Here is a 25,971-nt window from a genome sequence, read left to right as displayed (position 1 = left end):
CGACTTTAGCTTCTAGAGCATTTTTACAACATTATACATAGGTGCTGAATACATAAAAAGCGACTGTTCAGCGACAGACAAGTCGCATCGGCTGAAAGTAGGCCAGAATGTCAGTCCATGTTGGAGCAGGTTTAGATACAGTCTAAAGCATAGATCTCAAAGTCTGTGCACAGAATTTAGCAAGGGCCTCGCACCTTCTGATGCATCAGGTAGGTGCACAATAGCATAGCCTAACCCTCTGTACTTTGGTCTATATTGATGCGGGACATAGACAGCCAGCTGATGACCAATCCATTAGTGCAATGGATGGCTGGAAGCATTTGTCTTTGCCTTTGCAATACCACAGAAGCAATGCATGGTCAATGTACAGCAATGACACACCTGTGTGAACAGCCAGGAGACCCCCCCCCCCCCCCATGTTATGTTACATAGTTACATAGTTAGTACGGTCGAAAAAAGACATATGTCCATCACGTTCAACCAGGGAATTAAGGGGTAGGGGTGTGGCGCGATATTGGGGAAGGGATGAGATTTTATATTTCTTCATAAGCATTAATCTTATTTTGTCAATTAGGAACATTCAGCACCCACCCGCTATCAAGGCAGCTGCCTATCATGTCATGCCCTACCTGCACAGGTGTGCTGGCTACTCAAATGATCCAATTAAGGAGGCCATTTAGTCAGCAGCAGCAGAAGTCCTGTGCCTGGACGCTCCAACAGGGGCCAGACACAAGCAGAAGCAGAAGCAGCAGAAGCAGCAGCAGCACCACCTTTTGTTTTTTGGCTGCAGCAGCAGCAAGGCCCACAGGGCTGGCTAGCTGGCTAGCCAGCAAGCAGGTAGCAATGAAAGTAGGAATCTTTCTTTTTAACCCTGTAAGGGGGTGGTGCACTGTACCCGAAGATACTGCCATATCGGGTCAATGCATAGGGCGACGGAAGCAAGCTTCGAAATCGGCCCCCGTTCTCAAAAATCCATTTAATATATGGTCCCCAGATAGGGGACGTATCAGATATTAAACTGATAAGAACAGATACTACACTTGATCTTAGCCAAAAGGCCGAGAAGCGATAACCGTGAAAGGGGCGGGCCCAACAAGGTCCCCTTCATGGGCACTATCACTGCTTGCTGTCAGGGAGGCTGCCAGACAATTTTCCATGCACACTCTGGGCTGGGGGGCAGTCAACCACCAGTACACACAGCAGAACCTAAACCCATACCATTATTGCTAAGCAGCAAGACAGGGGCCCATTGCACTCCCACGGGGCCTTTTTAAATGCAATCCATAACCCGGATTTGCCAGGAACCCTTCTTACTCCTCCTACTTGCATGTGACACTGGGCTTAGGATCTGCATAGGAAACACACACACAAGCACACACCTACCTTTGTTGCCTGCAGATGCCTCCTTGGCTGTCCCCAAACGGTATCAAACCAACACCCACGGGAAGCTGTAAGCATAGAGGACATGCCTGCACCCCATTGGACTTACCTGTGTGGGTTAAATCCGGGTTATTTGACAACCTATGGCGGTGATGGTTCTGCTCAGGCAGAGCAGTGCTGATGCTCCTCATAAAGCTGTCGCTGCTGTGAAGGTTCTAGGTGACATCACAAATCCCTTTGGTTACATACACAACAAAGCTGGGTTGTTGTTGTTTACACTCTGCAAGGCCTGTGGAAGTGAGTGACATCATAGCACTGTAGTTCTGAGGGTTCAAGATGGATGCAACAATCTCCTGTTGCTTCTATGAAGGCCGTAATAGACGACATCACCAAACAGCTCCATAGTCACATACACAGCAAAGGAGAGATGTTGTTTACACCTAGTGATGTCAGTGGTATTGAGTGACATCACAGCACAGTGCTAAGGCTCCTGGGCCTGGACACAGCAGCGGCTGCAATATCTCAACGGAGAATACGTTTATATCTATGTGTGTGTGTGCGCATATATATATATATATATATATATATATATATATATATATATATATATATTCTCCGCCGAAATCACTTTTAAACCCATTTCCACCTTTTTTTCCCTTCTCTTCCTCTTACTTTTTTTTCACGTTTTTTTACGTTTTTCTCCTTTTCGCCTCTTTTCTGGGCGTATTATTCTTCTTTTTCTTCTTTTTTTTCGTCTAATGCATACCCCATCAGTGCAGCAATGCTTATTCAATACCGCCAGCAGATGGAGACACTGGGGGATAATTTTCTAAGGATTTATACTGATTTTTCCTGTCTGAATTTGTCGCACAGAAAGTTGCAGGCCAAATATGTGTGACATTTCTGCGACTTTAGCTTCTAGAGCATTTTTACAACATTATACATAGGTGCTGAATACATAAAAAGCGACTGTTCAGCGACAGACAAGTCGCATCGGCTGAAAGTAGGCCAGAATGTCAGTCCATGTTGGAGCAGGTTTAGATACAGTCTAAAGCATAGATCTCAAAGTCTGTGCACAGAATTTAGCAAGGGCCTCGCACCTTCTGATGCATCAGGTAGGTGCACAATAGCATAGCCTAACCCTCTGTACTTTGGTCTATATTGATGCGGGACATAGACAGCCAGCTGATGACCAATCCATTAGTGCAATGGATGGCTGGAAGCATTTGTCTTTGCCTTTGCAATACCACAGAAGCAATGCATGGTCAATGTACAGCAATGACACACCTGTGTGAACAGCCAGGAGACCCCCCCCCCCCATGTTATGTTACATAGTTACATAGTTAGTACGGTCGAAAAAAGACATATGTCCATCACGTTCAACCAGGGAATTAAGGGGTAGGGGTGTGGCGCGATATTGGGGAAGGGATGAGATTTTATATTTCTTCATAAGCATTAATCTTATTTTGTCAATTAGGAACATTCAGCACCCACCCGCTATCAAGGCAGCTGCCTATCATGTCATGCCCTACCTGCACAGGTGTGCTGGCTACTCAAATGATCCAATTAAGGAGGCCATTTAGTCAGCAGCAGCAGAAGTCCTGTGCCTGGACGCTCCAACAGGGGCCAGACACAAGCAGAAGCAGAAGCAGCAGAAGCAGCAGCAGCACCACCTTTTGTTTTTTGGCTGCAGCAGCAGCAAGGCCCACAGGGCTGGCTAGCTGGCTAGCCAGCAAGCAGGTAGCAATGAAAGTAGGAATCTTTCTTTTTAACCCTGTAAGGGGGTGGTGCACTGTACCCGAAGATACTGCCATATCGGGTCAATGCATAGGGCGACGGAAGCAAGCTTCGAAATCGGCCCCCGTTCTCAAAAATCCATTTAATATATGGTCCCCAGATAGGGGACGTATCAGATATTAAACTGATAAGAACAGATACTACACTTGATCTTAGCCAAAAGGCCGAGAAGCGATAACCGTGAAAGGGGCGGGCCCAACAAGGTCCCCTTCATGGGCACTATCACTGCTTGCTGTCAGGGAGGCTGCCAGACAATTTTCCATGCACACTCTGGGCTGGGGGGCAGTCAACCACCAGTACACACAGCAGAACCTAAACCCATACCATTATTGCTAAGCAGCAAGACAGGGGCCCATTGCACTCCCACGGGGCCTTTTTAAATGCAATCCATAACCCGGATTTGCCAGGAACCCTTCTTACTCCTCCTACTTGCATGTGACACTGGGCTTAGGATCTGCATAGGAAACACACACACAAGCACACACCTACCTTTGTTGCCTGCAGATGCCTCCTTGGCTGTCCCCAAACGGTATCAAACCAACACCCACGGGAAGCTGTAAGCATAGAGGACATGCCTGCACCCCATTGGACTTACCTGTGTGGGTTAAATCCGGGTTATTTGACAACCTATGGCGGTGATGGTTCTGCTCAGGCAGAGCAGTGCTGATGCTCCTCATAAAGCTGTCGCTGCTGTGAAGGTTCTAGGTGACATCACAAATCCCTTTGGTTACATACACAACAAAGCTGGGTTGTTGTTGTTTACACTCTGCAAGGCCTGTGGAAGTGAGTGACATCATAGCACTGTAGTTCTGAGGGTTCAAGATGGATGCAACAATCTCCTGTTGCTTCTATGAAGGCCGTAATAGACGACATCACCAAACAGCTCCATAGTCACATACACAGCAAAGGAGAGATGTTGTTTACACCTAGTGATGTCAGTGGTATTGAGTGACATCACAGCACAGTGCTAAGGCTCCTGGGCCTGGACACAGCAGCGGCTGCAATATCTCAACGGAGAATACGTTTATATCTATGTGTGTGTGTGCGCATATATATATATATATATATATATATATATATATATATATATATTCTCCGCCGAAATCACTTTTAAACCCATTTCCACCTTTTTTTCCCTTCTCTTCCTCTTACTTTTTTTTCACGTTTTTTTTACGTTTTTCTCCTTTTCGCCTCTTTTCTGGGCGTATTATTCTTCTTTTTCTTATTTTTTTTCGTCTAATGCATACCCCATCAGTGCAGCAATGCTTATTCAATACCGCCAGCAGATGGAGACACTGGGGGATAATTTTCTAAGGATTTATACTGATTTTTCCTGTCTGAATTTGTCGCACAGAAAGTTGCAGGCCAAATATGTGTGACATTTCTGCGACTTTAGCTTCTAGAGCATTTTTACAACATTATACATAGGTGCTGAATACATAAAAAGCGACTGTTCAGCGACAGACAAGTCGCATCGGCTGAAAGTAGGCCAGAATGTCAGTCCATGTTGGAGCAGGTTTAGATACAGTCTAAAGCATAGATCTCAAAGTCTGTGCACAGAATTTAGCAAGGGCCTCGCACCTTCTGATGCATCAGGTAGGTGCACAATAGCATAGCCTAACCCTCTGTACTTTGGTCTATATTGATGCGGGACATAGACAGCCAGCTGATGACCAATCCATTAGTGCAATGGATGGCTGGAAGCATTTGTCTTTGCCTTTGCAATACCACAGAAGCAATGCATGGTCAATGTACAGCAATGACACACCTGTGTGAACAGCCAGGAGACCCCCCCCCCCCCCCATGTTATGTTACATAGTTACATAGTTAGTACGGTCGAAAAAAGACATATGTCCATCACGTTCAACCAGGGAATTAAGGGGTAGGGGTGTGGCGCGATATTGGGGAAGGGATGAGATTTTATATTTCTTCATAAGCATTAATCTTATTTTGTCAATTAGGAACATTCAGCACCCACCCGCTATCAAGGCAGCTGCCTATCATGTCATGCCCTACCTGCACAGGTGTGCTGGCTACTCAAATGATCCAATTAAGGAGGCCATTTAGTCAGCAGCAGCAGAAGTCCTGTGCCTGGACGCTCCAACAGGGGCCAGACACAAGCAGAAGCAGAAGCAGCAGAAGCAGCAGCAGCACCACCTTTTGTTTTTTGGCTGCAGCAGCAGCAAGGCCCACAGGGCTGGCTAGCTGGCTAGCCAGCAAGCAGGTAGCAATGAAAGTAGGAATCTTTCTTTTTAACCCTGTAAGGGGGTGGTGCACTGTACCCGAAGATACTGCCATATCGGGTCAATGCATAGGGCGACGGAAGCAAGCTTCGAAATCGGCCCCCGTTCTCAAAAATCCATTTAATATATGGTCCCCAGATAGGGGACGTATCAGATATTAAACTGATAAGAACAGATACTACACTTGATCTTAGCCAAAAGGCCGAGAAGCGATAACCGTGAAAGGGGCGGGCCCAACAAGGTCCCCTTCATGGGCACTATCACTGCTTGCTGTCAGGGAGGCTGCCAGACAATTTTCCATGCACACTCTGGGCTGGGGGGCAGTCAACCACCAGTACACACAGCAGAACCTAAACCCATACCATTATTGCTAAGCAGCAAGACAGGGGCCCATTGCACTCCCACGGGGCCTTTTTAAATGCAATCCATAACCCGGATTTGCCAGGAACCCTTCTTACTCCTCCTACTTGCATGTGACACTGGGCTTAGGATCTGCATAGGAAACACACACACAAGCACACACCTACCTTTGTTGCCTGCAGATGCCTCCTTGGCTGTCCCCAAACGGTATCAAACCAACACCCACGGGAAGCTGTAAGCATAGAGGACATGCCTGCACCCCATTGGACTTACCTGTGTGGGTTAAATCCGGGTTATTTGACAACCTATGGCGGTGATGGTTCTGCTCAGGCAGAGCAGTGCTGATGCTCCTCATAAAGCTGTCGCTGCTGTGAAGGTTCTAGGTGACATCACAAATCCCTTTGGTTACATACACAACAAAGCTGGGTTGTTGTTGTTTACACTCTGCAAGGCCTGTGGAAGTGAGTGACATCATAGCACTGTAGTTCTGAGGGTTCAAGATGGATGCAACAATCTCCTGTTGCTTCTATGAAGGCCGTAATAGACGACATCACCAAACAGCTCCATAGTCACATACACAGCAAAGGAGAGATGTTGTTTACACCTAGTGATGTCAGTGGTATTGAGTGACATCACAGCACAGTGCTAAGGCTCCTGGGCCTGGACACAGCAGCGGCTGCAATATCTCAACGGAGAATACGTTTATATCTATGTGTGTGTGTGCGCATATATATATATATATATATATATATATATATATATATATATATATTTCTCCGCCGAAATCACTTTTAAACCCATTTCCACCTTTTTTTCCCTTCTCTTCCTCTTACTTTTTTTTCACGTTTTTTTACGTTTTTCTCCTTTTCGCCTCTTTTCTGGGCGTATTATTCTTCTTTTTCTTCTTTTTTTTCGTCTAATGCATACCCCATCAGTGCAGCAATGCTTATTCAATACCGCCAGCAGATGGAGACACTGGGGGATAATTTTCTAAGGATTTATACTGATTTTTCCTGTCTGAATTTGTCGCACAGAAAGTTGCAGGCCAAATATGTGTGACATTTCTGCGACTTTAGCTTCTAGAGCATTTTTACAACATTATACATAGGTGCTGAATACATAAAAAGCGACTGTTCAGCGACAGACAAGTCGCATCGGCTGAAAGTAGGCCAGAATGTCAGTCCATGTTGGAGCAGGTTTAGATACAGTCTAAAGCATAGATCTCAAAGTCTGTGCACAGAATTTAGCAAGGGCCTCGCACCTTCTGATGCATCAGGTAGGTGCACAATAGCATAGCCTAACCCTCTGTACTTTGGTCTATATTGATGCGGGACATAGACAGCCAGCTGATGACCAATCCATTAGTGCAATGGATGGCTGGAAGCATTTGTCTTTGCCTTTGCAATACCACAGAAGCAATGCATGGTCAATGTACAGCAATGACACACCTGTGTGAACAGCCAGGAGACCCCCCCCCCCCCCCCCCATGTTATGTTACATAGTTACATAGTTAGTACGGTCGAAAAAAGACATATGTCCATCACGTTCAACCAGGGAATTAAGGGGTAGGGGTGTGGCGCGATATTGGGGAAGGGATGAGATTTTATATTTCTTCATAAGCATTAATCTTATTTTGTCAATTAGGAACATTCAGCACCCACCCGCTATCAAGGCAGCTGCCTATCATGTCATGCCCTACCTGCACAGGTGTGCTGGCTACTCAAATGATCCAATTAAGGAGGCCATTTAGTCAGCAGCAGCAGAAGTCCTGTGCCTGGACGCTCCAACAGGGGCCAGACACAAGCAGAAGCAGAAGCAGCAGAAGCAGCAGCAGCACCACCTTTTGTTTTTTGGCTGCAGCAGCAGCAAGGCCCACAGGGCTGGCTAGCTGGCTAGCCAGCAAGCAGGTAGCAATGAAAGTAGGAATCTTTCTTTTTAACCCTGTAAGGGGGTGGTGCACTGTACCCGAAGATACTGCCATATCGGGTCAATGCATAGGGCGACGGAAGCAAGCTTCGAAATCGGCCCCCGTTCTCAAAAATCCATTTAATATATGGTCCCCAGATAGGGGACGTATCAGATATTAAACTGATAAGAACAGATACTACACTTGATCTTAGCCAAAAGGCCGAGAAGCGATAACCGTGAAAGGGGCGGGCCCAACAAGGTCCCCTTCATGGGCACTATCACTGCTTGCTGTCAGGGAGGCTGCCAGACAATTTTCCATGCACACTCTGGGCTGGGGGGCAGTCAACCACCAGTACACACAGCAGAACCTAAACCCATACCATTATTGCTAAGCAGCAAGACAGGGGCCCATTGCACTCCCACGGGGCCTTTTTAAATGCAATCCATAACCCGGATTTGCCAGGAACCCTTCTTACTCCTCCTACTTGCATGTGACACTGGGCTTAGGATCTGCATAGGAAACACACACACAAGCACACACCTACCTTTGTTGCCTGCAGATGCCTCCTTGGCTGTCCCCAAACGGTATCAAACCAACACCCACGGGAAGCTGTAAGCATAGAGGACATGCCTGCACCCCATTGGACTTACCTGTGTGGGTTAAATCCGGGTTATTTGACAACCTATGGCGGTGATGGTTCTGCTCAGGCAGAGCAGTGCTGATGCTCCTCATAAAGCTGTCGCTGCTGTGAAGGTTCTAGGTGACATCACAAATCCCTTTGGTTACATACACAACAAAGCTGGGTTGTTGTTGTTTACACTCTGCAAGGCCTGTGGAAGTGAGTGACATCATAGCACTGTAGTTCTGAGGGTTCAAGATGGATGCAACAATCTCCTGTTGCTTCTATGAAGGCCGTAATAGACGACATCACCAAACAGCTCCATAGTCACATACACAGCAAAGGAGAGATGTTGTTTACACCTAGTGATGTCAGTGGTATTGAGTGACATCACAGCACAGTGCTAAGGCTCCTGGGCCTGGACACAGCAGCGGCTGCAATATCTCAACGGAGAATACGTTTATATCTATGTGTGTGTGTGCGCATATATATATATATATATATATATATATATATATATATATATATATTTCTCCGCCGAAATCACTTTTAAACCCATTTCCACCTTTTTTTCCCTTCTCTTCCTCTTACTTTTTTTTCACGTTTTTTTACGTTTTTCTCCTTTTCGCCTCTTTTCTGGGCGTATTATTCTTCTTTTTCTTCTTTTTTTTCGTCTAATGCATACCCCATCAGTGCAGCAATGCTTATTCAATACCGCCAGCAGATGGAGACACTGGGGGATAATTTTCTAAGGATTTATACTGATTTTTCCTGTCTGAATTTGTCGCACAGAAAGTTGCAGGCCAAATATGTGTGACATTTCTGCGACTTTAGCTTCTAGAGCATTTTTACAACATTATACATAGGTGCTGAATACATAAAAAGCGACTGTTCAGCGACAGACAAGTCGCATCGGCTGAAAGTAGGCCAGAATGTCAGTCCATGTTGGAGCAGGTTTAGATACAGTCTAAAGCATAGATCTCAAAGTCTGTGCACAGAATTTAGCAAGGGCCTCGCACCTTCTGATGCATCAGGTAGGTGCACAATAGCATAGCCTAACCCTCTGTACTTTGGTCTATATTGATGCGGGACATAGACAGCCAGCTGATGACCAATCCATTAGTGCAATGGATGGCTGGAAGCATTTGTCTTTGCAATACCACAGAAGCAATGCATGGTCAATGTACAGCAATGACACACCTGTGTGAACAGCCAGGAGACCCCCCCCCCCCCCCCCCCCCCCATGTTATGTTACATAGTTACATAGTTAGTACGGTCGAAAAAAGACATATGTCCATCACGTTCAACCAGGGAATTAAGGGGTAGGGGTGTGGCGCGATATTGGGGAAGGGATGAGATTTTATATTTCTTCATAAGCATTAATCTTATTTTGTCAATTAGGAACATTCAGCACCCACCCGCTATCAAGGCAGCTGCCTATCATGTCATGCCCTACCTGCACAGGTGTGCTGGCTACTCAAATGATCCAATTAAGGAGGCCATTTAGTCAGCAGCAGCAGAAGTCCTGTGCCTGGACGCTCCAACAGGGGCCAGACACAAGCAGAAGCAGAAGCAGCAGAAGCAGCAGCAGCACCACCTTTTGTTTTTTGGCTGCAGCAGCAGCAAGGCCCACAGGGTTGGCTAGCTGGCTAGCCAGCAAGCAGGTAGCAATGAAAGTAGGAATCTTTCTTTTTAACCCTGTAAGGGGGTGGTGCACTGTACCCGAAGATACTGCCATATCGGGTCAATGCATAGGGCGACGGAAGCAAGCTTCGAAATCGGCCCCCGTTCTCAAAAATCCATTTAATATATGGTCCCCAGATAGGGGACGTATCAGATATTAAACTGATAAGAACAGATACTACACTTGATCTTAGCCAAAAGGCCGAGAAGCGATAACCGTGAAAGGGGCGGGCCCAACAAGGTCCCCTTCATGGGCACTATCACTGCTTGCTGTCAGGGAGGCTGCCAGACAATTTTCCATGCACACTCTGGGCTGGGGGGCAGTCAACCACCAGTACACACAGCAGAACCTAAACCCATACCATTATTGCTAAGCAGCAAGACAGGGGCCCATTGCACTCCCACGGGGCCTTTTTAAATGCAATCCATAACCCGGATTTGCCAGGAACCCTTCTTACTCCTCCTACTTGCATGTGACACTGGGCTTAGGATCTGCATAGGAAACACACACACAAGCACACACCTACCTTTGTTGCCTGCAGATGCCTCCTTGGCTGTCCCCAAACGGTATCAAACCAACACCCACGGGAAGCTGTAAGCATAGAGGACATGCCTGCACCCCATTGGACTTACCTGTGTGGGTTAAATCCGGGTTATTTGACAACCTATGGCGGTGATGGTTCTGCTCAGGCAGAGCAGTGCTGATGCTCCTCATAAAGCTGTCGCTGCTGTGAAGGTTCTAGGTGACATCACAAATCCCTTTGGTTACATACACAACAAAGCTGGGTTGTTGTTGTTTACACTCTGCAAGGCCTGTGGAAGTGAGTGACATCATAGCACTGTAGTTCTGAGGGTTCAAGATGGATGCAACAATCTCCTGTTGCTTCTATGAAGGCCGTAATAGACGACATCACCAAACAGCTCCATAGTCACATACACAGCAAAGGAGAGATGTTGTTTACACCTAGTGATGTCAGTGGTATTGAGTGACATCACAGCACAGTGCTAAGGCTCCTGGGCCTGGACACAGCAGCGGCTGCAATATCTCAACGGAGAATACGTTTATATCTATGTGTGTGTGTGCGCATATATATATATATATATATATATATATATATATATATATATATTTCTCCGCCGAAATCACTTTTAAACCCATTTCCACCTTTTTTTCCCTTCTCTTCCTCTTACTTTTTTTTCACGTTTTTTTACGTTTTTCTCCTTTTCGCCTCTTTTCTGGGCGTATTATTCTTCTTTTTCTTCTTTTTTTTCGTCTAATGCATACCCCATCAGTGCAGCAATGCTTATTCAATACCGCCAGCAGATGGAGACACTGGGGGATAATTTTCTAAGGATTTATACTGATTTTTCCTGTCTGAATTTGTCGCACAGAAAGTTGCAGGCCAAATATGTGTGACATTTCTGCGACTTTAGCTTCTAGAGCATTTTTACAACATTATACATAGGTGCTGAATACATAAAAAGCGACTGTTCAGCGACAGACAAGTCGCATCGGCTGAAAGTAGGCCAGAATGTCAGTCCATGTTGGAGCAGGTTTAGATACAGTCTAAAGCATAGATCTCAAAGTCTGTGCACAGAATTTAGCAAGGGCCTCGCACCTTCTGATGCATCAGGTAGGTGCACAATAGCATAGCCTAACCCTCTGTACTTTGGTCTTTATTGATGCGGGACATAGACAGCCAGCTGATGACCAATCCATTAGTGCAATGGATGGCTGGAAGCATTTGTCTTTGCCTTTGCAATACCACAGAAGCAATGCATGGTCAATGTACAGCAATGACACACCTGTGTGAACAGCCAGGAGACCCCCCCCCCCCCCCCCCCCATGTTATGTTACATAGTTACATAGTTAGTACGGTCGAAAAAAGACATATGTCCATCACGTTCAACCAGGGAATTAAGGGGTAGGGGTGTGGCGCGATATTGGGGAAGGGATGAGATTTTATATTTCTTCATAAGCATTAATCTTATTTTGTCAATTAGGAACATTCAGCACCCACCCGCTATCAAGGCAGCTGCCTATCATGTCATGCCCTACCTGCACAGGTGTGCTGGCTACTCAAATGATCCAATTAAGGAGGCCATTTAGTCAGCAGCAGCAGAAGTCCTGTGCCTGGACGCTCCAACAGGGGCCAGACACAAGCAGAAGCAGAAGCAGCAGAAGCAGCAGCAGCACCACCTTTTGTTTTTTGGCTGCAGCAGCAGCAAGGCCCACAGGGCTGGCTAGCTGGCTAGCCAGCAAGCAGGTAGCAATGAAAGTAGGAATCTTTCTTTTTAACCCTGTAAGGGGGTGGTGCACTGTACCCGAAGATACTGCCATATCGGGTCAATGCATAGGGCGACGGAAGCAAGCTTCGAAATCGGCCCCCGTTCTCAAAAATCCATTTAATATATGGTCCCCAGATAGGGGACGTATCAGATATTAAACTGATAAGAACAGATACTACACTTGATCTTAGCCAAAAGGCCGAGAAGCGATAACCGTGAAAGGGGCGGGCCCAACAAGGTCCCCTTCATGGGCACTATCACTGCTTGCTGTCAGGGAGGCTGCCAGACAATTTTCCATGCACACTCTGGGCTGGGGGGCAGTCAACCACCAGTACACACAGCAGAACCTAAACCCATACCATTATTGCTAAGCAGCAAGACAGGGGCCCATTGCACTCCCACGGGGCCTTTTTAAATGCAATCCATAACCCGGATTTGCCAGGAACCCTTCTTACTCCTCCTACTTGCATGTGACACTGGGCTTAGGATCTGCATAGGAAACACACACACAAGCACACACCTACCTTTGTTGCCTGCAGATGCCTCCTTGGCTGTCCCCAAACGGTATCAAACCAACACCCACGGGAAGCTGTAAGCATAGAGGACATGCCTGCACCCCATTGGACTTACCTGTGTGGGTTAAATCCGGGTTATTTGACAACCTATGGCGGTGATGGTTCTGCTCAGGCAGAGCAGTGCTGATGCTCCTCATAAAGCTGTCGCTGCTGTGAAGGTTCTAGGTGACATCACAAATCCCTTTGGTTACATACACAACAAAGCTGGGTTGTTGTTGTTTACACTCTGCAAGGCCTGTGGAAGTGAGTGACATCATAGCACTGTAGTTCTGAGGGTTCAAGATGGATGCAACAATCTCCTGTTGCTTCTATGAAGGCCGTAATAGACGACATCACCAAACAGCTCCATAGTCACATACACAGCAAAGGAGAGATGTTGTTTACACCTAGTGATGTCAGTGGTATTGAGTGACATCACAGCACAGTGCTAAGGCTCCTGGGCCTGGACACAGCAGCGGCTGCAATATCTCAACGGAGAATACGTTTATATCTATGTGTGTGTGTGCGCATATATATATATATATATATATATATATATATATATATATATATTCTCCGCCGAAATCACTTTTAAACCCATTTCCACCTTTTTTTCCCTTCTCTTCCTCTTACTTTTTTTTCACGTTTTTTTACGTTTTTCTCCTTTTCGCCTCTTTTCTGGGCGTATTATTCTTCTTTTTCTTCTTTTTTTTCGTCTAATGCATACCCCATCAGTGCAGCAATGCTTATTCAATACCGCCAGCAGATGGAGACACTGGGGGATAATTTTCTAAGGATTTATACTGATTTTTCCTGTCTGAATTTGTCGCACAGAAAGTTGCAGGCCAAATATGTGTGACATTTCTGCGACTTTAGCTTCTAGAGCATTTTTACAACATTATACATAGGTGCTGAATACATAAAAAGCGACTGTTCAGCGACAGACAAGTCGCATCGGCTGAAAGTAGGCCAGAATGTCAGTCCATGTTGGAGCAGGTTTAGATACAGTCTAAAGCATAGATCTCAAAGTCTGTGCACAGAATTTAGCAAGGGCCTCGCACCTTCTGATGCATCAGGTAGGTGCACAATAGCATAGCCTAACCCTCTGTACTTTGGTCTATATTGATGCGGGACATAGACAGCCAGCTGATGACCAATCCATTAGTGCAATGGATGGCTGGAAGCATTTGTCTTTGCCTTTGCAATACCACAGAAGCAATGCATGGTCAATGTACAGCAATGACACACCTGTGTGAACAGCCAGGAGACCCCCCCCCCCCCCCCCCCCATGTTATGTTACATAGTTACATAGTTAGTACGGTCGAAAAAAGACATATGTCCATCACGTTCAACCAGGGAATTAAGGGGTAGGGGTGTGGCGCGATATTGGGGAAGGGATGAGATTTTATATTTCTTCATAAGCATTAATCTTATTTTGTCAATTAGGAACATTCAGCACCCACCCGCTATCAAGGCAGCTGCCTATCATGTCATGCCCTACCTGCACAGGTGTGCTGGCTACTCAAATGATCCAATTAAGGAGGCCATTTAGTCAGCAGCAGCAGAAGTCCTGTGCCTGGACGCTCCAACAGGGGCCAGACACAAGCAGAAGCAGAAGCAGCAGAAGCAGCAGCAGCACCACCTTTTGTTTTTTGGCTGCAGCAGCAGCAAGGCCCACAGGGCTGGCTAGCTGGCTAGCCAGCAAGCAGGTAGCAATGAAAGTAGGAATCTTTCTTTTTAACCCTGTAAGGGGGTGGTGCACTGTACCCGAAGATACTGCCATATCGGGTCAATGCATAGGGCGACGGAAGCAAGCTTCGAAATCGGCCCCCGTTCTCAAAAATCCATTTAATATATGGTCCCCAGATAGGGGACGTATCAGATATTAAACTGATAAGAACAGATACTACACTTGATCTTAGCCAAAAGGCCGAGAAGCGATAACCGTGAAAGGGGCGGGCCCAACAAGGTCCCCTTCATGGGCACTATCACTGCTTGCTGTCAGGGAGGCTGCCAGACAATTTTCCATGCACACTCTGGGCTGGGGGGCAGTCAACCACCAGTACACACAGCAGAACCTAAACCCATACCATTATTGCTAAGCAGCAAGACAGGGGCCCATTGCACTCCCACGGGGCCTTTTTAAATGCAATCCATAACCCGGATTTGCCAGGAACCCTTCTTACTCCTCCTACTTGCATGTGACACTGGGCTTAGGATCTGCATAGGAAACACACACACAAGCACACACCTACCTTTGTTGCCTGCAGATGCCTCCTTGGCTGTCCCCAAACGGTATCAAACCAACACCCACGGGAAGCTGTAAGCATAGAGGACATGCCTGCACCCCATTGGACTTACCTGTGTAGGTTAAATCCGGGTTATTTGACAACCTATGGCGGTGATGGTTCTGCTCAGGCAGAGCAGTGCTGATGCTCCTCATAAAGCTGTCGCTGCTGTGAAGGTTCTAGGTGACATCACAAATCCCTTTGGTTACATACACAACAAAGCTGGGTTGTTGTTGTTTACACTCTGCAAGGCCTGTGGAAGTGAGTGACATCATAGCACTGTAGTTCTGAGGGTTCTAGATGGATGCAACAATCTCCTGTTGCTTCTATGAAGGCCGTAATAGACGACATCACCAAACAGCTCCATAGTCACATACACAGCAAAGGAGAGATGTTGTTTACACCTAGTGATGTCAGTGGTATTGAGTGACATCACAGCACAGTGCTAAGGCTCCTGGGCCTGGACACAGCAGCGGCTGCAATATCTCAACGGAGAATACGTTTATATCTATGTGTGTGTGTGCGCATATATATATATATATATATATATATATATATATATATATATTTCTCCGCCGAAATCACTTTTAAACCCATTTCCACCTTTTTTTCCCTTCTCTTCCTCTTACTTTTTTTTCACGTTTTTTTACGTTTTTCTCCTTTTCGCCTCTTTTCTGGGCGTATTATTCTTCTTTTTCTTCTTTTTTTTCGTCTAATGCATACCCCATCAGTGCAGCAATGCTTATTCAATACCGCCAGCAGATGGAGACACTGGGGGATAATTTTCTAAGGATTTATACTGATTTTTCCTGTCTGAATTTGTCGCACAGAAAGTTGCAGGCCAAATATGTGTGACATTTCTGCGACTTTAGCTTCTAGAGCATTTTTACAACATTATACATAGGTGCTGAATACATAAAAAGCGACTGTTCAGCGACAGACAAGTCGCATCGGCTGAAAGTAGGCCAGAATGTCAGTCCATGTTGGAGCAGGTTTAGATACAGTCTAAAGCATAGATCTCAAAGTCTGTGCACAGAATTTAGCAAGGGCCTCGCACCTTCTGATGCATCAGGTAGGTGCACAATAGCATAGCCTAACCCTCTGTACTTTGGTCTATATTGATGCGGGACATAGACAGCCAGCTGATGACCAATCCATTAGTGCAATGGATGGCTGGAAGCATTTGTCTTTGCCTTTGCAATACCACAGAAGCAATGCATGGTCAATGTACAGCAATGACACACCTGTGTGAACAGCCAGGAGACCCCCCCCCCCCCCCCCATGTTATGTTACATAGTTACATAGTTAGTACGGTCGAAAAAAGACATATGTCCATCACGTTCAACCAGGGAATTAAGGGGTAGGGGTGTGGCGCGATATTGGGGAAGGGATGAGATTTTATATTTCTTCATAAGCATTAATCTTATTTTGTCAATTAGGAACATTCAGCACCCACCCGCTATCAAGGCAGCTGCCTATCATGTCATGCCCTACCTGCACAGGTGTGCTGGCTACTCAAATGATCCAATTAAGGAGGCCATTTAGTCAGCAGCAGCAGAAGTCCTGTGCCTGGACGCTCCAACAGGGGCCAGACACAAGCAGAAGCAGAAGCAGCAGAAGCAGCAGCAGCACCACCTTTTGTTTTTTGGCTGCAGCAGCAGCAAGGCCCACAGGGCTGGCTAGCTGGCTAGCCAGCAAGCAGGTAGCAATGAAAGTAGGAATCTTTCTTTTTAACCCTGTAAGGGGGTGGTGCACTGTACCCGAAGATACTGCCATATCGGGTCAATGCATAGGGCGACGGAAGCAAGCTTCGAAATCGGCCCCCGTTCTCAAAAATCCATTTAATATATGGTCCCCAGATAGGGGACGTATCAGATATTAAACTGATAAGAACAGATACTACACTTGATCTTAGCCAAAAGGCCGAGAAGCGATAACCGTGAAAGGGGCGGGCCCAACAAGGTCCCCTTCATGGGCACTATCACTGCTTGCTGTCAGGGAGGCTGCCAGACAATTTTCCATGCACACTCTGGGCTGGGGGGCAGTCAACCACCAGTACACACAGCAGAACCTAAACCCATACCATTATTGCTAAGCAGCAAGACAGGGGCCCATTGCACTCCCACGGGGCCTTTTTAAATGCAATCCATAACCCGGATTTGCCAGGAACCCTTCTTACTCCTCCTACTTGCATGTGACACTGGGCTTAGGATCTGCATAGGAAACACACACACAAGCACACACCTACCTTTGTTGCCTGCAGATGCCTCCTTGGCTGTCCCCAAACGGTATCAAACCAACACCCACGGGAAGCTGTAAGCATAGAGGACATGCCTGCACCCCATTGGACTTACCTGTGTGGGTTAAATCCGGGTTATTTGACAACCTATGGCGGTGATGGTTCTGCTCAGGCAGAGCAGTGCTGATGCTCCTCATAAAGCTGTCGCTGCTGTGAAGGTTCTAGGTGACATCACAAATCCCTTTGGTTACATACACAACAAAGCTGGGTTGTTGTTGTTTACACTCTGCAAGGCCTGTGGAAGTGAGTGACATCATAGCACTGTAGTTCTGAGGGTTCAAGATGGATGCAACAATCTCCTGTTGCTTCTATGAAGGCCGTAATAGACGACATCACCAAACAGCTCCATAGTCACATACACAGCAAAGGAGAGATGTTGTTTACACCTAGTGATGTCAGTGGTATTGAGTGACATCACAGCACAGTGCTAAGGCTCCTGGGCCTGGACACAGCAGCGGCTGCAATATCTCAACGGAGAATACGTTTATATCTATGTGTGTGTGTGCGCATATATATATATATATATATATATATATATATATATATATATATATATTTCTCCGCCGAAATCACTTTTAAACCCATTTCCACCTTTTTTTCCCTTCTCTTCCTCTTACTTTTTTTTCACGTTTTTTTACGTTTTTCTCCTTTTCGCCTCTTTTCTGGGCGTATTATTCTTCTTTTTCTTCTTTTTTTTCGTCTAATGCATACCCCATCAGTGCAGCAATGCTTATTCAATACCGCCAGCAGATGGAGACACTGGGGGATAATTTTCTAAGGATTTATACTGATTTTTCCTGTCTGAATTTGTCGCACAGAAAGTTGCAGGCCAAATATGTGTGACATTTCTGCGACTTTAGCTTCTAGAGCATTTTTACAACATTATACATAGGTGCTGAATACATAAAAAGCGACTGTTCAGCGACAGACAAGTCGCATCGGCTGAAAGTAGGCCAGAATGTCAGTCCATGTTGGAGCAGGTTTAGATACAGTCTAAAGCATAGATCTCAAAGTCTGTGCACAGAATTTAGCAAGGGCCTCGCACCTTCTGATGCATCAGGTAGGTGCACAATAGCATAGCCTAACCCTCTGTACTTTGGTCTATATTGATGCGGGACATAGACAGCCAGCTGATGACCAATCCATTAGTGCAATGGATGGCTGGAAGCATTTGTCTTTGCCTTTGCAATACCACAGAAGCAATGCATGGTCAATGTACAGCAATGACACACCTGTGTGAACAGCCAGGAGACCCCCCCCCCCCCCCCCATGTTATGTTACATAGTTACATAGTTAGTACGGTCGAAAAAAGACATATGTCCATCACGTTCAACCAGGGAATTAAGGGGTAGGGGTGTGGCGCGATATTGGGGAAGGGATGAGATTTTATATTTCTTCATAAGCATTAATCTTATTTTGTCAATTAGGAACATTCAGCACCCACCCGCTATCAAGGCAGCTGCCTATCATGTCATGCCCTACCTGCACAGGTGTGCTGGCTACTCAAATGATCCAATTAAGGAGGCCATTTAGTCAGCAGCAGCAGAAGTCCTGTGCCTGGACGCTCCAACAGGGGCCAGACACAAGCAGAAGCAGAAGCAGCAGAAGCAGCAGCAGCACCACCTTTTGTTTTTTGGCTGCAGCAGCAGCAAGGCCCACAGGGCTGGCTAGCTGGCTAGCCAGCAAGCAGGTAGCAATGAAAGTAGGAATCTTTCTTTTTAACCCTGTAAGGGGGTGGTGCACTGTACCCGAAGATACTGCCATATCGGGTCAATGCATAGGGCGACGGAAGCAAGCTTCGAAATCGGCCCCCGTTCTCAAAAATCCATTTAATATATGGTCCCCAGATAGGGGACGTATCAGATATTAAACTGATAAGAACAGATACTACACTTGATCTTAGCCAAAAGGCCGAGAAGCGATAACCGTGAAAGGGGCGGGCCCAACAAGGTCCCCTTCATGGGCACTATCACTGCTTGCTGTCAGGGAGGCTGCCAGACAATTTTCCATGCACACTCTGGGCTGGGGGGCAGTCAACCACCAGTACACACAGCAGAACCTAAACCCATACCATTATTGCTAAGCAGCAAGACAGGGGCCCATTGCACTCCCACGGGGCCTTTTTAAATGCAATCCATAACCCGGATTTGCCAGGAACCCTTCTTACTCCTCCTACTTGCATGTGACACTGGGCTTAGGATCTGCATAGGAAACACACACACAAGCACACACCTACCTTTGTTGCCTGCAGATGCCTCCTTGGCTGTCCCCAAACGGTATCAAACCAACACCCACGGGAAGCTGTAAGCATAGAGGACATGCCTGCACCCCATTGGACTTACCTGTGTGGGTTAAATCCGGGTTATTTGACAACCTATGGCGGTGATGGTTCTGCTCAGGCAGAGCAGTGCTGATGCTCCTCATAAAGCTGTCGCTGCTGTGAAGGTTCTAGGTGACATCACAAATCCCTTTGGTTACATACACAACAAAGCTGGGTTGTTGTTGTTTACACTCTGCAAGGCCTGTGGAAGTGAGTGACATCATAGCACTGTAGTTCTGAGGGTTCAAGATGGATGCAACAATCTCCTGTTGCTTCTATGAAGGCCGTAATAGACGACATCACCAAACAGCTCCATAGTCACATACACAGCAAAGGAGAGATGTTGTTTACACCTAGTGATGTCAGTGGTATTGAGTGACATCACAGCACAGTGCTAAGGCTCCTGGGCCTGGACACAGCAGCGGCTGCAATATCTCAACGGAGAATACGTTTATATCTATGTGTGTGTGTGCGCATATATATATATATATATATATATATATATATATATATATATTTCTCCGCCGAAATCACTTTTAAACCCATTTCCACCTTTTTTTCCCTTCTCTTCCTCTTACTTTTTTTTCACGTTTTTTTACGTTTTTCTCCTTTTCGCCTCTTTTCTGGGCGTATTATTCTTCTTTTTCTTCTTTTTTTTCGTCTAATGCATACCCCATCAGTGCAGCAATGCTTATTCAATACCGCCAGCAGATGGAGACACTGGGGGATAATTTTCTAAGGATTTATACTGATTTTTCCTGTCTGAATTTGTCGCACAGAAAGTTGCAGGCCAAATATGTGTGACATTTCTGCGACTTTAGCTTCTAGAGCATTTTTACAACATTATACATAGGTGCTGAATACATAAAAAGCGACTGTTCAGCGACAGACAAGTCGCATCGGCTGAAAGTAGGCCAGAATGTCAGTCCATGTTGGAGCAGGTTTAGATACAGTCTAAAGTATAGATCTCAAAGTCTGTGCACAGAATTTAGCAAGGGCCTCGCACCTTCTGATGCATCAGGTAGGTGCACAATAGCATAGCCTAACCCTCTGTACTTTGGTCTATATTGATGCGGGACATAGACAGCCAGCTGATGACCAATCCATTAGTGCAATGGATGGCTGGAAGCATTTGTCTTTGCCTTTGCAATACCACAGAAGCAATGCATGGTCAATGTACAGCAATGACACACCTGTGTGAACAGCCAGGAGACCCCCCCCCCCCCCCCCCATGTTATGTTACATAGTTACATAGTTAGTACGGTCGAAAAAAGACATATGTCCATCACGTTCAACCAGGGAATTAAGGGGTAGGGGTGTGGCGCGATATTGGGGAAGGGATGAGATTTTATATTTCTTCATAAGCAATCTTATTTTGTCAATTAGGAACATTCAGCACCCACCCGCTATCAAGGCAGCTGCCTATCATGTCATGCCCTACCTGCACAGGTGTGCTGGCTACTCAAATGATCCAATTAAGGAGGCCATTTAGTCAGCAGCAGCAGAAGTCCTGTGCCTGGACGCTCCAACAGGGGCCAGACACAAGCAGAAGCAGAAGCAGCAGAAGCAGCAGCAGCACCACCTTTTGTTTTTTGGCTGCAGCAGCAGCAAGGCCCACAGGGCTGGCTAGCTGGCTAGCCAGCAAGCAGGTAGCAATGAAAGTAGGAATCTTTCTTTTTAACCCTGTAAGGGGGTGGTGCACTGTACCCGAAGATACTGCCATATCGGGTCAATGCATAGGGCGACGGAAGCAAGCTTCGAAATCGGCCCCCGTTCTCAAAAATCCATTTAATATATGGTCCCCAGATAGGGGACGTATCAGATATTAAACTGATAAGAACAGATACTACACTTGATCTTAGCCAAAAGGCCGAGAAGCGATAACCGTGAAAGGGGCGGGCCCAACAAGGTCCCCTTCATGGGCACTATCACTGCTTGCTGTCAGGGAGGCTGCCAGACAATTTTCCATGCACACTCTGGGCTGGGGGGCAGTCAACCACCAGTACACACAGCAGAACCTAAACCCATACCATTATTGCTAAGCAGCAAGACAGGGGCCCATTGCACTCCCACGGGGCCTTTTTAAATGCAATCCATAACCCGGATTTGCCAGGAACCCTTCTTACTCCTCCTACTTGCATGTGACACTGGGCTTAGGATCTGCATAGGAAACACACACACAAGCACACACCTACCTTTGTTGCCTGCAGATGCCTCCTTGGCTGTCCCCAAACGGTATCAAACCAACACCCACGGGAAGCTGTAAGCATAGAGGACATGCCTGCACCCCATTGGACTTACCTGTGTGGGTTAAATCCGGGTTATTTGACAACCTATGGCGGTGATGGTTCTGCTCAGGCAGAGCAGTGCTGATGCTCCTCATAAAGCTGTCGCTGCTGTGAAGGTTCTAGGTGACATCACAAATCCCTTTGGTTACATACACAACAAAGCTGGGTTGTTGTTGTTTACACTCTGCAAGGCCTGTGGAAGTGAGTGACATCATAGCACTGTAGTTCTGAGGGTTCAAGATGGATGCAACAATCTCCTGTTGCTTCTATGAAGGCCGTAATAGACGACATCACCAAACAGCTCCATAGTCACATACACAGCAAAGGAGAGATGTTGTTTACACCTAGTGATGTCAGTGGTATTGAGTGACATCACAGCACAGTGCTAAGGCTCCTGGGCCTGGACACAGCAGCGGCTGCAATATCTCAACGGAGAATACGTTTATATCTATGTGTGTGTGTGCGCATATATATATATATATATATATATTATATATATATATATATATATATATATTCTCCGCCGAAATCACTTTTAAACCCATTTCCACCTTTTTTTCCCTTCTCTTCCTCTTACTTTTTTTTCACGTTTTTTTACGTTTTTCTCCTTTTCGCCTCTTTTCTGGGCGTATTATTCTTCTTTTTCTTCTTTTTTTTCGTCTAATGCATACCCCATCAGTGCAGCAATGCTTATTCAATACCGCCAGCAGATGGAGACACTGGGGGATAATTTTCTAAGGATTTATACTGATTTTTCCTGTCTGAATTTGTCGCACAGAAAGTTGCAGGCCAAATATGTGTGACATTTCTGCGACTTTAGCTTCTAGAGCATTTTTACAACATTATACATAGGTGCTGAATACATAAAAAGCGACTGTTCAGCGACAGACAAGTCGCATCGGCTGAAAGTAGGCCAGAATGTCAGTCCATGTTGGAGCAGGTTTAGATACAGTCTAAAGCATAGATCTCAAAGTCTGTGCACAGAATTTAGCAAGGGCCTCGCACCTTCTGATGCATCAGGTAGGTGCACAATAGCATAGCCTAACCCTCTGTACTTTGGTCTATATTGATGCGGGACATAGACAGCCAGCTGATGACCAATCCATTAGTGCAATGGATGGCTGGAAGCATTTGTCTTTGCCTTTGCAATACCACAGAAGCAATGCATGGTCAATGTACAGCAATGACACACCTGTGTGAACAGCCAGGAGACCCCCCCCCCCCCCCCATGTTATGTTACATAGTTACATAGTTAGTACGGTCGAAAAAAGACATATGTCCATCACGTTCAACCAGGGAATTAAGGGGTAGGGGTGTGGCGCGATATTGGGGAAGGGATGAGATTTTATATTTCTTCATAAGCATTAATCTTATTTTGTCAATTAGGAACATTCAGCACCCACCCGCTATCAAGGCAGCTGCCTATCATGTCATGCCCTACCTGCACAGGTGTGCTGGCTACTCAAATGATCCAATTAAGGAGGCCATTTAGTCAGCAGCAGCAGAAGTCCTGTGCCTGGACGCTCCAACAGGGGCCAGACACAAGCAGAAGCAGAAGCAGCAGAAGCAGCAGCAGCACCACCTTTTGTTTTTTGGCTGCAGCAGCAGCAAGGCCCACAGGGCTGGCTAGCTGGCTAGCCAGCAAGCAGGTAGCAATGAAAGTAGGAATCTTTCTTTTTAACCCTGTAAGGGGGTGGTGCACTGTACCCGAAGATACTGCCATATCGGGTCAATGCATAGGGCGACGGAAGCAAGCTTCGAAATCGGCCCCCGTTCTCAAAAATCCATTTAATATATGGTCCCCAGATAGGGGACGTATCAGATATTAAACTGATAAGAACAGATACTACACTTGATCTTAGCCAAAAGGCCGAGAAGCGATAACCGTGAAAGGGGCGGGCCCAACAAGGTCCCCTTCATGGGCACTATCACTGCTTGCTGTCAGGGAGGCTGCCAGACAATTTTCCATGCACACTCTGGGCTGGGGGGCAGTCAACCACCAGTACACACAGCAGAACCTAAACCCATACCATTATTGCTAAGCAGCAAGACAGGGGCCCATTGCACTCCCACGGGGCCTTTTTAAATGCAATCCATAACCCGGATTTGCCAGGAACCCTTCTTACTCCTCCTACTTGCATGTGACACTGGGCTTAGGATCTGCATAGGAAACACACACACAAGCACACACCTACCTTTGTTGCCTGCAGATGCCTCCTTGGCTGTCCCCAAACGGTATCAAACCAACACCCACGGGAAGCTGTAAGCATAGAGGACATGCCTGCACCCCATTGGACTTACCTGTGTGGGTTAAATCCGGGTTATTTGACAACCTATGGCGGTGATGGTTCTGCTCAGGCAGAGCAGTGCTGATGCTCCTCATAAAGCTGTCGCTGCTGTGAAGGTTCTAGGTGACATCACAAATCCCTTTGGTTACATACACAACAAAGCTGGGTTGTTGTTGTTTACACTCTGCAAGGCCTGTGGAAGTGAGTGACATCATAGCACTGTAGTTCTGAGGGTTCAAGATGGATGCAACAATCTCCTGTTGCTTCTATGAAGGCCGTAATAGACGACATCACCAAACAGCTCCATAGTCACATACACAGCAAAGGAGAGATGTTGTTTACACCTAGTGATGTCAGTGGTATTGAGTGACATCACAGCACAGTGCTAAGGCTCCTGGGCCTGGACACAGCAGCGGCTGCAATATCTCAACGGAGAATACGTTTATATCTATGTGTGTGTGTGCGCATATATATATATATATATATATATATATATATATATATTTCTCCGCCGAAATCACTTTTAAACCCATTTCCACCTTTTTTTCCCTTCTCTTCCTCTTACTTTTTTTTCACGTTTTTTTACGTTTTTCTCCTTTTCGCCTCTTTTCTGGGCGTATTATTCTTCTTTTTCTTCTTTTTTTTCGTCTAATGCATACCCCATCAGTGCAGCAATGCTTATTCAATACCGCCAGCAGATGGAGACACTGGGGGATAATTTTCTAAGGATTTATACTGATTTTTCCTGTCTGAATTTGTCGCACAGAAAGTTGCAGGCCAAATATGTGTGACATTTCTGCGACTTTAGCTTCTAGAGCATTTTTACAACATTATACATAGGTGCTGAATACATAAAAAGCGACTGTTCAGCGACAGACAAGTCGCATCGGCTGAAAGTAGGCCAGAATGTCAGTCCATGTTGGAGCAGGTTTAGATACAGTCTAAAGCATAGATCTCAAAGTCTGTGCACAGAATTTAGCAAGGGCCTCGCACCTTCTGATGCATCAGGTAGGTGCACAATAGCATAGCCTAACCCTCTGTACTTTGGTCTATATTGATGCGGGACATAGACAGCCAGCTGATGACCAATCCATTAGTGCAATGGATGGCTGGAAGCATTTGTCTTTGCCTTTGCAATACCACAGAAGCAATGCATGGTCAATGTACAGCAATGACACACCTGTGTGAACAGCCAGGAGACCCCCCCCCCCCCCCCCCATGTTATGTTACATAGTTACATAGTTAGTACGGTCGAAAAAAGACAAATGTCCATCACGTTCAACCAGGGAATTAAGGGGTAGGGGTGTGGCGCGATATTGGGGAAGGGATGAGATTTTATATTTCTTCATAAGCATTAATCTTATTTTGTCAATTAGGAACATTCAGCACCCACCCGCTATCAAGGCAGCTGCCTATCATGTCATGCCCTACCTGCACAGGTGTGCTGGCTACTCAAATGATCCAATTAAGGAGGCCATTTAGTCAGCAGCAGCAGAAGTCCTGTGCCTGGACGCTCCAACAGGGGCCAGACACAAGCAGAAGCAGAAGCAGCAGAAGCAGCAGCAGCACCACCTTTTGTTTTTTGGCTGCAGCAGCAGCAAGGCCCACAGGGCTGGCTAGGCTGGCTAGCCAGCAAGCAGGTAGCAATGAAAGT

The 25,971-nt window shown here is 46.3% G+C and overlaps 11 non-coding genes across 11 annotated transcripts; all 11 read right to left on the bottom strand.

The window, feature by feature from the left end:
• Positions 1–879: 879 nt before the first annotated feature.
• On the bottom strand, positions 880–1,070 carry LOC130331887 (U2 spliceosomal RNA). Its single transcript, XR_008874681.1, has one exon. It is a non-coding gene; the product is annotated as a U2 spliceosomal RNA (small nuclear RNA).
• A 2,092-nt stretch (positions 1,071–3,162) lies between these two features.
• LOC130331886 (U2 spliceosomal RNA) lies at positions 3,163–3,353 on the bottom strand. The gene has a single exon (XR_008874680.1). It is a non-coding gene; the product is annotated as a U2 spliceosomal RNA (small nuclear RNA).
• Positions 3,354–5,443: 2,090 nt separating this feature from the next.
• LOC130331885 (U2 spliceosomal RNA) lies at positions 5,444–5,634 on the bottom strand. The gene has a single exon (XR_008874679.1). It is a non-coding gene; the product is annotated as a U2 spliceosomal RNA (small nuclear RNA).
• A 2,095-nt stretch (positions 5,635–7,729) lies between these two features.
• LOC130331884 (U2 spliceosomal RNA) lies at positions 7,730–7,920 on the bottom strand. Its single transcript, XR_008874678.1, has one exon. It is a non-coding gene; the product is annotated as a U2 spliceosomal RNA (small nuclear RNA).
• A 2,094-nt stretch (positions 7,921–10,014) lies between these two features.
• Positions 10,015–10,205, bottom strand: LOC130331883 (U2 spliceosomal RNA). The gene has a single exon (XR_008874677.1). It is a non-coding gene; the product is annotated as a U2 spliceosomal RNA (small nuclear RNA).
• A 2,095-nt stretch (positions 10,206–12,300) lies between these two features.
• LOC130331881 (U2 spliceosomal RNA) lies at positions 12,301–12,491 on the bottom strand. Its single transcript, XR_008874676.1, has one exon. It is a non-coding gene; the product is annotated as a U2 spliceosomal RNA (small nuclear RNA).
• Positions 12,492–14,585: 2,094 nt separating this feature from the next.
• On the bottom strand, positions 14,586–14,776 carry LOC130331880 (U2 spliceosomal RNA). Its single transcript, XR_008874675.1, has one exon. It is a non-coding gene; the product is annotated as a U2 spliceosomal RNA (small nuclear RNA).
• A 2,090-nt stretch (positions 14,777–16,866) lies between these two features.
• On the bottom strand, positions 16,867–17,057 carry LOC130331879 (U2 spliceosomal RNA). The gene has a single exon (XR_008874674.1). It is a non-coding gene; the product is annotated as a U2 spliceosomal RNA (small nuclear RNA).
• A 2,096-nt stretch (positions 17,058–19,153) lies between these two features.
• LOC130331878 (U2 spliceosomal RNA) lies at positions 19,154–19,344 on the bottom strand. The gene has a single exon (XR_008874673.1). It is a non-coding gene; the product is annotated as a U2 spliceosomal RNA (small nuclear RNA).
• A 2,088-nt stretch (positions 19,345–21,432) lies between these two features.
• LOC130331877 (U2 spliceosomal RNA) lies at positions 21,433–21,623 on the bottom strand. The gene has a single exon (XR_008874672.1). It is a non-coding gene; the product is annotated as a U2 spliceosomal RNA (small nuclear RNA).
• A 2,097-nt stretch (positions 21,624–23,720) lies between these two features.
• On the bottom strand, positions 23,721–23,911 carry LOC130331875 (U2 spliceosomal RNA). Its single transcript, XR_008874670.1, has one exon. It is a non-coding gene; the product is annotated as a U2 spliceosomal RNA (small nuclear RNA).
• Between the last annotated feature and the right edge of the window lie 2,060 nt (positions 23,912–25,971).

The sequence above is a fragment of the Hyla sarda genome, unplaced genomic scaffold (assembly GCF_029499605.1).
Source record: "Hyla sarda isolate aHylSar1 unplaced genomic scaffold, aHylSar1.hap1 scaffold_358, whole genome shotgun sequence".
NCBI classification, from domain to species: domain Eukaryota; kingdom Metazoa; phylum Chordata; class Amphibia; order Anura; family Hylidae; genus Hyla; species Hyla sarda.
The sequence above is the reverse complement of the archived record's forward strand: the minus strand, read 5'-3'. Positions and strand labels throughout refer to the sequence as shown.